Raw genomic sequence first — 12,045 nt, forward strand, 5'->3', positions numbered from 1 at the left:
AAGCTGTTCCACAGAGTTATTTAAATTTACTTACACAACTGACAACAATAGAATGAAGTATTTAGCCACGAGTATATACAAGGAAGACAGTGGGAGTTTGACCACAGCTATTAAAAAAACACTTAGAGCAATTCCTTTCTTTATTTTACCAGTTGTCAACTGCTTTATCAGGAGAAGGGAATTGTTAGGAACCAGTTCATCCTTGTGTGTAGATTGATCTCAGATGGGGGGGGGGGCTTATTTCAGCAGGAGGTGGTCTTTTTAAAAGATATGTTTTTGGATAGGGGTTACACAAGAGATTTTGTTGAAAACATTGCCTAATATATTATCAGTCAGTGAGGCAGTTTGTATAAACCCATACTGAAGTATGGTTTGATTAAGAGCTAGGCATTAAAAAAGTAGACAAAATACATAATACAAAGGATAGGAGATAAGGTTTGAAATACCTTTGGTGATTCATTATTCTTTTAACTGGAAACAGATAGAGCATGTAATCAAATAACATTGGTTGTTTTTTGAGCACTTAGCCCCTCTAAAATTGCATTTAAAAGAAATCCCAGTGTTAAAAACGTGTTGGAGGGAACAGGATTTGGAAATGACTTCAGCAAAACAAAAGGAACATTTAGGTGTGGGAATTATAATGAATGCCCATTTATTACATCAGAGAAAAAGGGGATGTTATTGAAAGTTTAAAACAGTATCAACAAATGGGATAATTTAACTGCAGCACTCAGGGGTTGTATATTTGGCCTGCTGTGAGACGTAATGCTTTCTAAGTTAGGAAAACATATTTATCAGCACATATACAGTATACATAAGGGGAGTGAGAAAAGTGCTTTGGATAAACATGCTTGGACTTGCAAAGGATATAAGTTATTATTTCTAATTTTGGAGAAAATTAACATTTTGCAGAAAGGTGGTTATTGGAAATTGCTGTTAGAATACTGAGAGGTCATTTGGCGCGATGCTTCAACAAAACCTATGCTTAATGACATATTAGCATTGATTGTGTTTTAAAACACCAAGCAGCTGTTTTAACTTAGCATATTTAATATATTTTGATATACTCATTTTATAATGAACTGGTGATTTATTGTAATGACGACACTTAGTTGTGTTTTTGTTCTTAAGGGGAAGTGTCAATTTTGAATGACTTAGAATCAGGTGTTTTTTTTAACAGAGTATATACATAAGAAGTGATGAGTTTCAGAGTATTTATTTTATTTATTTATTTTATTTTGCATTTGTTGACCGGGCTAGTCCAACTGGATACATGTCCATTTTCAGTATTGGTTCTTTGACAGAGTAGCTGATGAATGGAGCAGACTACCAAATTACATCAAAGCAAGCAATGGTTTGGAGACTTTTTCTTCTGCCATTAATGTAAGGAATGCAAACTTAGACTTGTTCTAGGAAACTGTATTCATGCTATAAATGCTATAAACAACACTGAAGCCCAACACTTCTGTAACTTTAGCTTCTTGATTATCCTGCAGTCAGTAGCTGCACTTAGTAAGTGAGCACAGTTCTGAGAATAAGCCCCAAATGTTATGATATGTGCAACAAGCTTGATTTCAGTAACCTGCTAGTCTAAAGTGTTAAAATGGTTGTCCTACATAATGGTGTTTCAGTTAACCTGCTTAACAGTGTCTTTCTTTTTCATTCTTTGGATTCTAAATAAGAATTCACAATCAAGGTAAACCGATATGTTAAAAACATCTGCCCAATACATAAATCACTACTAAAATGACAAGACTTCTGTTTGTGACTCAAGGGTAACACCACATAAGCAGATCTTGTTGTCCTGAGCTTTGACTAGAACCAGCTGTCTATAGTATTCCCAGAGACAGCAGCTGAAAATGGGTAATATGACCAAGCACAGGAACTTTTTCTGTTTAGATCTGACTTGAATCAGTTCTTCACCTGTGTGACACTGCTATGCATAAACAAGAACTTACGCTTCTTGTGTGCTGTGTCTACGTAAAGCTTTGTACTCTGTGGAGAAGTTGTCAGTTGCATGAGTAAATGTTAAATTACAGAATATTAAATAGACCTTACGAATTATAAACCATTTCCAAGGCCAATTCTAGAAAGACTGATACCCTTCTTTTGAACTGCACGGGTGGTATACAGAATGACAGTGAACAGTCCAAGCTGGAAGAAATCACAAGTAAAACCGCACATGCAGTTATTCGAGACACACGAAATATTATATAAATTCTGTTACTGGATCACTTTTTATACTGCTGCACCTTCAGCTGCCATATAAAAAAACTGTCAGACATACTGTAAGTGAAAGGGCCATGCGAGATACAAAGCTTTATTTTTTTGTCTGATGGAGTATTTATTTATTTATTTTATTTTACATTTGTTAACCGGGAAAGTCCGACTAGACACAGGTCTCTTTTCAGAGGAGGCCTGGGGAGAAAAGCTCCACAATGCAGTACAGTACAAATGAGGATTTCATTTACATCTATAATTACAATTCAACATGAAATATTCAGACATTAAAATCTTGTTATCAGGACTATTTGCAAGGACATAGACTAATTTCAGCATATAGTAGGCAGAGTTAAACATTTCTGGTATGTCTACATTACAGCATGCAATAATCAGATATTAACATGCTGTTAGCAGGACTATATACAAATACAATTACAGACTCATGTAGTAGATAATTTAACATTTCTGATAGCTGATTTATGTGCAGTACATTATACGACTGAGAGTAGTACAGAATTTGTGAAAAAGAAGTATAAAAAGTTTTGAAGCAAATATCAGTACAGTATTACAGAAAAAAAGTACAAAAAGTTTGAATAGGAGTTCAATCTGAAAAGCCCATTTGGGGTAGAACAGGTATCCTGGGTCTATATTATAAGATCGATGGTTGAAAACATCGAACAACATATGGTCGACACCATATGGTCAATGTCTTCAAACGTCGACCTTATAAAAAGACAAAAAAAAAAAAAAATAGAAAAAAGTACCCTAACGGGTTTAAGCAGGGGGGCAAGCCCCCCTGCACCCCCCCCGCTACTTAAATATACCAACTCCGGGACTGCACTACATTGCAGTAAATGAAAATCTCCCCTTACAGAGATTTCCATTTATACACTCAAGATTCTGAGTGTTCGATATTCTCGTGCCGACAATGTCAGATTCGACATTGTCGACTTTCAAGAATATAATATAGATCCGGTATCCATGGGTAACTAGAGGAAGTTATTGGTGAAATTTTAGCAGATGAAGTCATGCATTCATGCAACAGTGCAGTGCTTTGGCTTAACTTGGGGTGACACAGATTTAGCTTCTTTTTACAGCATGCAAATCTTTAAATCCTGTACTTTTTAAAGATATGGGCAAAATCTTTAAATAAAATCATGTGTTGTAATTTACTGTGTACATTAAAAGCCCAGTACCATAAAGAAGTACAATAAGCCATTCCTGGAATGTAAAATAGTCTGTGGTCACACTTGTTTTGCAGTCCTTTAACAGTAATTGTGAAGTGTACGCATCCTGAGCAGCAGTAATATCTACTTTATTATATTTTGTAAAAAAACGCTAGAAAAGCATTCAAATGCTTCACTGGCCCAATTCTACAGTGGTGTATACAATGAAACTGGAACAGCAGACATTGTTACTTATTTTGCCTGTCAATGTCTTTACTTAAGAATTCTGTACAAATGAAAAACTTGTTTTTGGGGGGAGGGGGTGGAACAAAATATGGGATGGTTTTTAAAATTACTCCAATTTACTTGAAAAGTTATTAAAACAATGAGTTTTGGACCAACACGCTTTTTCTGAATGATACAGAGTATGAAACTCTAATGTCTAGCATTATTGAATTTCTGACTGTAATCCTCAGTGATTTACCAGAAAATCACAAATTTTACAAGGGGCGTTCCACAAAATCAGAGACAGTTGAGTGATATAAACCTACTTATATACAGTTGCCACTTCACTCCACTTCCAACTGAAAGAAGATCTCAGTAGTAAGCCTGCTGAACCTTTTCAAATGAATAGTACCACAGGTCAGCCCAGGGGAAAAGTCCCATCTAGAGAAGCAGTAACCGGGATTTAATTATGAATGCATGTGCCAGGCAGTTGGTCAATTAGGGTAAAGACAGAGTAGACAGACGTGTGCTCTCCTCTCCTCTATCCTCTGGGTGACCTTGGGTTACTGTAGCACTGGTGCCACAGCAGACAGGCTAAATCAAAATGCAGAGGTCAACAGTGAACATCTGCAGTAGGCCGCATATGTAAAGAATCACACGCAGGCTTCCCGCACTGTTAATTCAGTATATTTTGTAAATAATGTGGATTACAGAACAGAATAAAGTAAACTCAGGCTGTTTCACAATTTATTAGTGTTATTATGTAGTGCTTACTGTTCTTAACTTGTACTAGTTACTGCATCAAACTCACACCTCTCTTAGGAATGTATGAGGCATTTATGAGAAACCTCAGTGAGAAGCAGACCAGTGCACAAATAACTTACTGTTGTTACGAAGAAAATCAGCCAAAAGTCACTCCAGTGGTATAAACAGATAAAGCACTGGCTACAGCTCAGCTGACACTGGTTCAATTAACATCTCGGGTGACTGATGGAGCAGCAATGAAGGAATGGGTGGGTCCATCCAAGGTGGAAGAACACTGATTGATACACTCCCTAAGGGGTCATGGTCTAAAGAATGGACAAAGACAGTGGTGGCTGGGGAAAGGGAGGTGGGTAAGCCATAAAAAATGCCCATTCCTCAGAGACAGAAGCACAGATGAGCTGAGCCCCCGGGACACCCTCTTGATCCATGACAGGCCCCTGCAAAAAAATAAAAATAAAAAAAAAAACTTATAAAGCAAATCTTGGGGGGGGGGGACTGGATAGTTGCTGGTAGACCTGGCATAGGTGGTGGGTACTGGGGTCTGGTCCGGTAACAATGACCTCCAAGGGTACCAAAAAATAAAAACAGCCAAAGGGAAATGTAAGTTAAGGATTATCACAAAAGATTTGAGTTATCCAACCAAATTATAAAGAAGTTTTCAACTGTACATGGCAAGTAAGATGAGACATGGAAAAAAAATTTCCACAAAGTCATCTACAATACTGTTATCAAAAGTAGAGCAGCTCAGAAAAAGGATTACCGCCACAATTGAAAATCTCTGCATTACATTTGATAATGTCACCAAAAATAATGCTATACCACAAAGAGGTGAGGTTCCAAAACTGAATAAACCAAGATGAAGACTGGAATGTAAAAGACAAAGTGTCCATATGAATTATATGTGAGACGTAGTTCCACTGCAAATTAAGAAGTATTGTGTTTACTCACCTAGGTGATGCTAGTGCTTTCTAATCATATTCGTTTGCATGAACATCATCAAATACCAAATTCAGATATCATACAGCAGTCTATCTACCCAGGCCCGTATTCCTATACAGCATGTCTTGCACCTCATTTGAAATTAATGACCTTTCCCATCTTTGAAAATACACAGTCTATGCTTACTTTTTTATAAATAATACTGTAGAATTCATTAAACACATGTAAAATATTTGCAATACTCATAACTGTTAGTGCTGATGGTGCTATTTTTGTATCGATTTCACCTTTTTCCCACCATTTTGCCAAACCTTCCTAATTCTGTAACAATTTTCCATTCTTCTAGGTTCTTTAAACCCCTTTTCCCCAATAGTATCTAGTATCCTTAATCTTCTAGATTCCTTTTGTCTCTACCCCATTCCTTAGTGAAAAACTTGTAATTCAACTTCAGTCTTATTCTGAAGCTTCTTTTCTTTCTAATCACCTGCGTGGCTACACTATTTTTCCTCCCCATGATGCTTTAATATCATGCCATCCCATTCTTTCCTATCCCAAGCACCTTGTAGCCTCCATGTTTCCTTTATCCACTGTTTTACCATTTCCTTAAGCCAACAAATACCCTCTGCAGCTCTCTGCTTACCCAGATTCCATTACTCCTCCTCCTCCTAGACCCCATTTCTCTAATGTTCCGGCAACCTTATATGATCTGAAACCAGCCTATCCAATACACTTAAACTATCCACCTTTCCAGTTGCTGTCTTATCCACAAAAGACTCTGAGAAGTGTAGAAAGCCTTGAGTTAAGTGATATGAGTTGCATTGATCTTGGCATCCTGCATTCTAAACATCATTTTCCATCAAAAAGAGAAGGCAAAAAAGTTATTTCTTTTTTTCATGTCTAATACTGATGCACTGCCAAGTGCTTGTGTTTTATACTGTCTAGTTGTGCTTTTAATGTTTTAGCTCTTTTTATTAAAACAAATACTGGTTGCCATTTCTGTCTGGTCTAAGCATATAGTTTTATAGCTTTATTTACTACAGTGAGAACGGAAAGGCTGTTGGTCCAGATGACATACCTGTGGAAGCATGGAGGTGTTTAGGTGAAATGGCAGTGGAGTTTTTAACCAGATTGTTTAATGAACTCTTGGAAAGTGAGAGGATGCCTGAGGAATGGAGAAAGTGTTTTGGTACCGATTTTTAAGAATAAGGGTGATGTGCAGAGCTGTAGTAACTACAGAGGGATTCAATTGATCAGTCACGGTATGAAGTTATGGGAAAGAGTAGTGGAAGCAAGGTTAAGAAGGGAGGTGATGATTAGTGATCAGCAGTATGGTTTCATGCCAGGAAAGAGCACTACAGATGCGATGTTTGCATTGAGAGTGTTGATGGAGAAGTACAGGGAATGTCAGAAGGAGTTGCATTGTGTCTTTGTAGATTTAGAGAAAGCATATGACAGGGTGCTTACAGAGGAGTTGTGGTATTGTATGAGGAAGTCGGGAGTGTCAGAGAAGTATGTAAGAGTGGTACAGGATATGTACAAGGGTAGTGTGACAGCGGTGATGTCTGCGGTGGGAGTGACGGATGCGTTTAAGGTGGAGGTGGGATTACATCAAGGCTCAGTTCTGAGCCCTTTCTTATTTGCAATGGTGATGGACAGGTTGACAGATGAGATCAGACAGGAGACTCCGTGGACTATGATGTTTGCAGATGACATTGTGATCTGTAGTGAGAGTAGGGAACAGGTGGAGGAGACCCTGGAGAGGTGGAGATATGCTCTAGAGAGAAGAGGAATGAAGGTCAGCAGGACTAAGACAGAATATATGTGTGTGAATGAGAGGGAGGATAGAGGAATGGTGAGGATGCAGGGAGTAGACGTGGCAAAAGTGGATGAGTTTAAATACTTGGGATCAGCAGTTCAGAGTAATGGTGAGTGTGGAAGAGAGGTGAAGAACAGAGTACAGGCAGGAGGGAGTGGGTGGAAAAGGGTGTCAGGAGTGATTTGTGACAGACGAGTACCAGTAAGAGTGAAAGGGAAGGTCTACAAGAGGATAGTGAGACCAGCTATGTTATATGGGTTGGAGACAGTGGCATTGACAAAAAGGCAGGAGTCAGAGCTTGATGTGGCAGAGTTGAAGATGTTAAGATTTGCACTGGGTGTGACGAGGATGGACAGGATTAGGAATAAGTATATTAGAGGGTCAGCCCAGGTTGGAAGGTTTGGAGACAAGCCAGAGAGGCAAGATTACATTGGTTTGGACATGTGATGAGGAAGGATGCAGAGTATATTGGGAAAAAGATGCTAAGGATGAAGCTGCCAGGTAACAGGAAAAGAGGAAGGCCTAAGATAAGGTTTATGGATGTGGTGAGAGAGGACATGCAGGTGGTTGGTGTGACAGAGCAAGATGCAGAGGACAGGAAGAAATGGAAACAGTTGATCTGCTGTAGCGACCCCTGATGGGAGCAGCCGAAAGAAGAAGATGATTTACTACAGTGACAGTATTATTGTATTTTGCAGGGTCTGTGCCTTATTTGAGTATTTAAACACATATTACTGTATTTTGATTCTAAATACATTTACCTGTAAATTTTGCTTGGTCCAGTGCCATTATCTTGTGTTGTGATTTTGCTGCAGGACCTGTGACCATCCAACTGTTTATACTGCATTTTTCTGTTTGATAAGATAATATATATAAATATATATATATATATATATATATATATATATATATATATATATATATATATATATATATATTGTTTGTCTACTCAAAGCTGCATTTATTGAGATTACTGTGTGTTCTAACTGCCACTGTCCTTTAATTTTAACACTGTTGAAGTCTGCCAGCCCAACTGATAGATTTGGTATTGCTTTCCCTGCTCCTGTTTTATTACAATAATTATAATCTCCCTTCCTGCCGCCAGTGTAAAAGTAAAACTGCTAAATCTCTAACCTACTCAGGCCCCTTGACCAGTAACTTAGTCATTTAGTCAGAGTAGTGACAGAACTGTGCTCTGATAGAGTTTGTCTCTCAGAACTCCACAGGCAATTTTTTTGCTTGGATTTCTCTCCAGTTTGCCCTTATAACTTGCGCTGAGCTCTGCCCACACCAGGTCTTTTACACAAGACTCTGACAAGTTTGGGAAGCTCTGAATTTAGATAAATGCACCATGCTAATCTTGACATCCTCCAGGGATTCCAAACAGTGTGATTCATCAAAAAGGAAAGAAAAACAGCTGCACTCAGTGCACTGATGCCATTGGGGGTCACTGTACAGTGGGTTGTCAGCATAAAAGTGTTTTTCACTATAAGAAGCCTGTAAAATCTAAACAACCTTAGTAATCTAAACAACCTTAGTAATCTAGCTTGAAGGTTTATCTATCTTATGCTGTGAGCAAGTACACACCTTGTGATGCAACTAAACCAAGACCAGGATATCCTTACACGCCATCCTTTATAATCCCCCTCATGTGCCATAGTAGCAAGTCTACTTGTAGTAATCCCCACATCCAAAAACAAATCCATGTCCCCCGAGTCTTTTCCTTTTCACCGCAATATAATGCAGTCTGTGACAGAACTCCATCATAACACACATAATCCCTCATATGCTGAAGTTCTTAAGACTGACTTGCCTTAACCTCAAAGGCCTACAAGTAACACAGGCATAAAGTATCCCCGGCAGCACTGTAGACCTATAAAACCCACTGCCACACACAGTGCAAGGAGGACCAAAGATATGGATGCTGATCTCGTAAGGCAGGCATCTACCTAACCAAACATTCTGCTCATTGGTAACTCCATTGTAAGGCATACAGGTGTACCTCTTCCCAGGCCGAGCAAGGAAAGAGTGACTGTTAGTTGCTTGTCTGGTGCCAGGATCTGCCACATCACCCATGCACCCAGGTCTTTGAACAACAGGTATGACTCTGTCATAGTACATGTGGGTGTCAATGACTTGAGATATACCTCCTTAGACTATATGAAGAGAAACCTGATGGAGCTCTTAATCTGTGTGTTTCAGGCAGGTATGAGTCTGGCACTGAGCCTTCTTCAGGAATGATGCTGCAATGTGAGCAAAAATATTGTACTTCAGTAAGTGGCTTAGTTTTTGGTGTCATTTCAATGGGACCAATCTTTTTCAGGCTAGAATAGTATGTGCAATAGACCTCACTGTTTCAACAAGGATGGCCTGCACCTGTCCTGTCTACCTTTCTATGCATTCACAAAACATTTTCCACCTCTATAGTGCCCTTTTCAAGTAATGAAAACCAGATAATACTACCAAAGTAAGAAAAAGAAAATATGAAGGTGTTGCAGATCGACACTATCAGCCTTAACAAGAAATTCCACTCCTTACAATCTCTCCTCACCCTGGAAGGCATAGATGTCTGTGTATTGTCTGTGACATAGTTTAAAATGGCAGTAAGTACTCCGACTGTGCAAGGCTAAAATGCATACCACACTTTTAGACCAGTCACTGTGTACGAGGGGAAAAAAGGTGGAGATGTCACAATCTTCATCCATGAGAGACTCATATCATGGCTGGATAAGTTGTTTGATTAACTAGAGCTTCTTCATGTCCAAATCACTTATCAGAAAGGTCACTTCCATGTATTGGCTAGCTATAGAACCTCAAATATGATCCTAGAAAGCAATAACACATATATACAAGAGCTGGAGTCTCTCAGTATTAATCCCAATACCAACTTTCTAGGTGATTCTAAGTACTTATTTATTGACTGGGTAAATAACACCACCACTAATGCAGAAGCTCAGAGATTCCTGGCTTTGTCCATACAAATGCCCCTTAACAATTACTCAGACCACTCTCTTGGGGAAACATCATCTCAGACCTTGTCCTTATCAGTTTGGGTGCTTCTCGCAACACACCTTGATTATCGTCATCACTTGTTAGGTCCGACCAATGTAAGTTCAAGGTAGTAAGAAAACCTTTCAATGTTCCTTAAGTTTTAAACAAGCACATGGCGTATGGGTCCACAGAAGTCATCATACCACTGTACACGACCCTCATCAGACCCATCAAAGAGCATAATACTGCCTTTGGTATGTATCTGACCAGAAACATGCAGCAACTGAAACATCCACAAAGGTTCCTTACAGAAATAATATATTGATCAAATCCAGTATCCTACTCTGATCACCTCAAAGCCTTGTTTCTTTACTCAGAGTCATAAAGACTTCTGAGATGTGAACTTTGCCTGGCACAGGAAGCATCCCTGAACTCTGTTTTGGTGAACCATGTGTACATCCACAAAACAAACAGCATCAGAAATATTCAATTAAAAGAAATACATTTTGCTTGTGGCATAAATAGAACATGTTGGAGAGAGAGATGTTTCTCAGATAATTCCCATTCTCTGGAACAGGCTCCCCATTAATGTAAAACAGAGTTCATTGTTATCCCTATTTAACTGCAATTTGGACTAACTGTTGGGTAAACAGAAATTCAACCCTGGTCTGGTTCCTAGGTCTTTGATGGACACAGGCAGTCAGTAAATCACCCCTACATCAATCAAATTTGTGGGTCATATTTGGTTTCCATGGCTAGACTAATAAGGGCCCTAGTGCTTGTTAGCCTAGTATGGACCTATGAATTTATGATCATAAAGCAATATTATTTTATTTATTTGATATTTGTTAACCAGGTTAGTCTGACTGGGCAAGAAGCCCTTTTTCAGCACAGGCCTGAGGAGAAAAGCTCCAAAACTCAAACAAAGCATAAAACAAAACATATACAACTACAGAGTGCAACTAATTAGTAACAATAAGGAATTTCTAAGGTTTCATACACAGAGAGAGTAGGGGTGCAGTTAACAAACTGGCAATTAACAACAAGTTAGAATAAGAAATGTAATTAACATATGCCCCTGTACAGTTTGTTGATATTTAGGTAGACTGTCTGCAGGAAGAAAGAAAAGGAAATTAAGTTATAGTTTCCAAAACATAGTATTAACAGAGCTAAAAGGAAGAGAAGATGAGGACGAATAGGTCAAGTTGCAGTGAGACAGGGGCTAGACCATGTTTTGAGTATGTAATCTTTTAGTATTTTTTTTAAACTGAAACTACTAGTGGTAACTCTGATGTCTGGGGGGAGATTATTCCAGGTGTTAGCAACTGAATAGCTATACAGAAGTTTACCCATTTGTTTCCTGGGCTTATAGACTTCCAGAAGATGTTGGTCTACACTGCGGAGACATTGGAGAGATTAGGGTAGAGAGGGCAGGCCACAGAGATGAATTAGCAAGGATAGAGTGAGTGAGGTAGATTTGTGGAAGTAAGAGCTGATTATGAGCTTCTGGCCATAGACAATTTTGTAGGCCGGTGCAGTGGTGGGAGTGGTAAGGGAGATTTGCAGCAAATCTAGCAATTTTATTGTAGGTGGATTAAAGTTTGGCCATGAGGTGGATTTGTAGGTTAGTGAGAATAGGTGCACCATAAAAGAGAGTAGGCAGTAGAAAATCTTGTGCCAGAGAACGTTTTATGTACTTAGATATTTTTTATTACCATATAATTAATTAGTTTTTGGTGTGTTTTTTTTGATGGCCTGAACAATGTGGATGTCAAGCATAAGCTGGTCATCATTAACACCAAGGAGTTTAATATGAGTTTCAGCTGAGGCAGACGTATGTCTGAGAGATGTGACCAAGAAGGAGTTTTTGCAATGTTGTAGATCTTTAGGGAGGAAGAGAAGTAGGAGTTAATTGCTGGT

General features: G+C 38.7%; 1 protein-coding gene across 1 annotated transcript in view; it reads right to left on the reverse strand.

Annotated features, from left to right (window-relative positions):
• Positions 1-12,045, reverse strand: part of LOC122794347 (chitinase-like protein PB1E7.04c) — a 1,804,082-nt gene that overhangs the window by 1,697,712 nt on the left and 94,325 nt on the right. The window lies entirely within an intron of this gene.

The sequence above is a fragment of the Protopterus annectens genome, chromosome 1.part0, assembly GCF_019279795.1.
Source record: "Protopterus annectens isolate FY-2018-M chromosome 1.part0, PAN1.0, whole genome shotgun sequence".
NCBI classification, from domain to species: Eukaryota; Metazoa; Chordata; order Ceratodontiformes; family Protopteridae; genus Protopterus; species Protopterus annectens.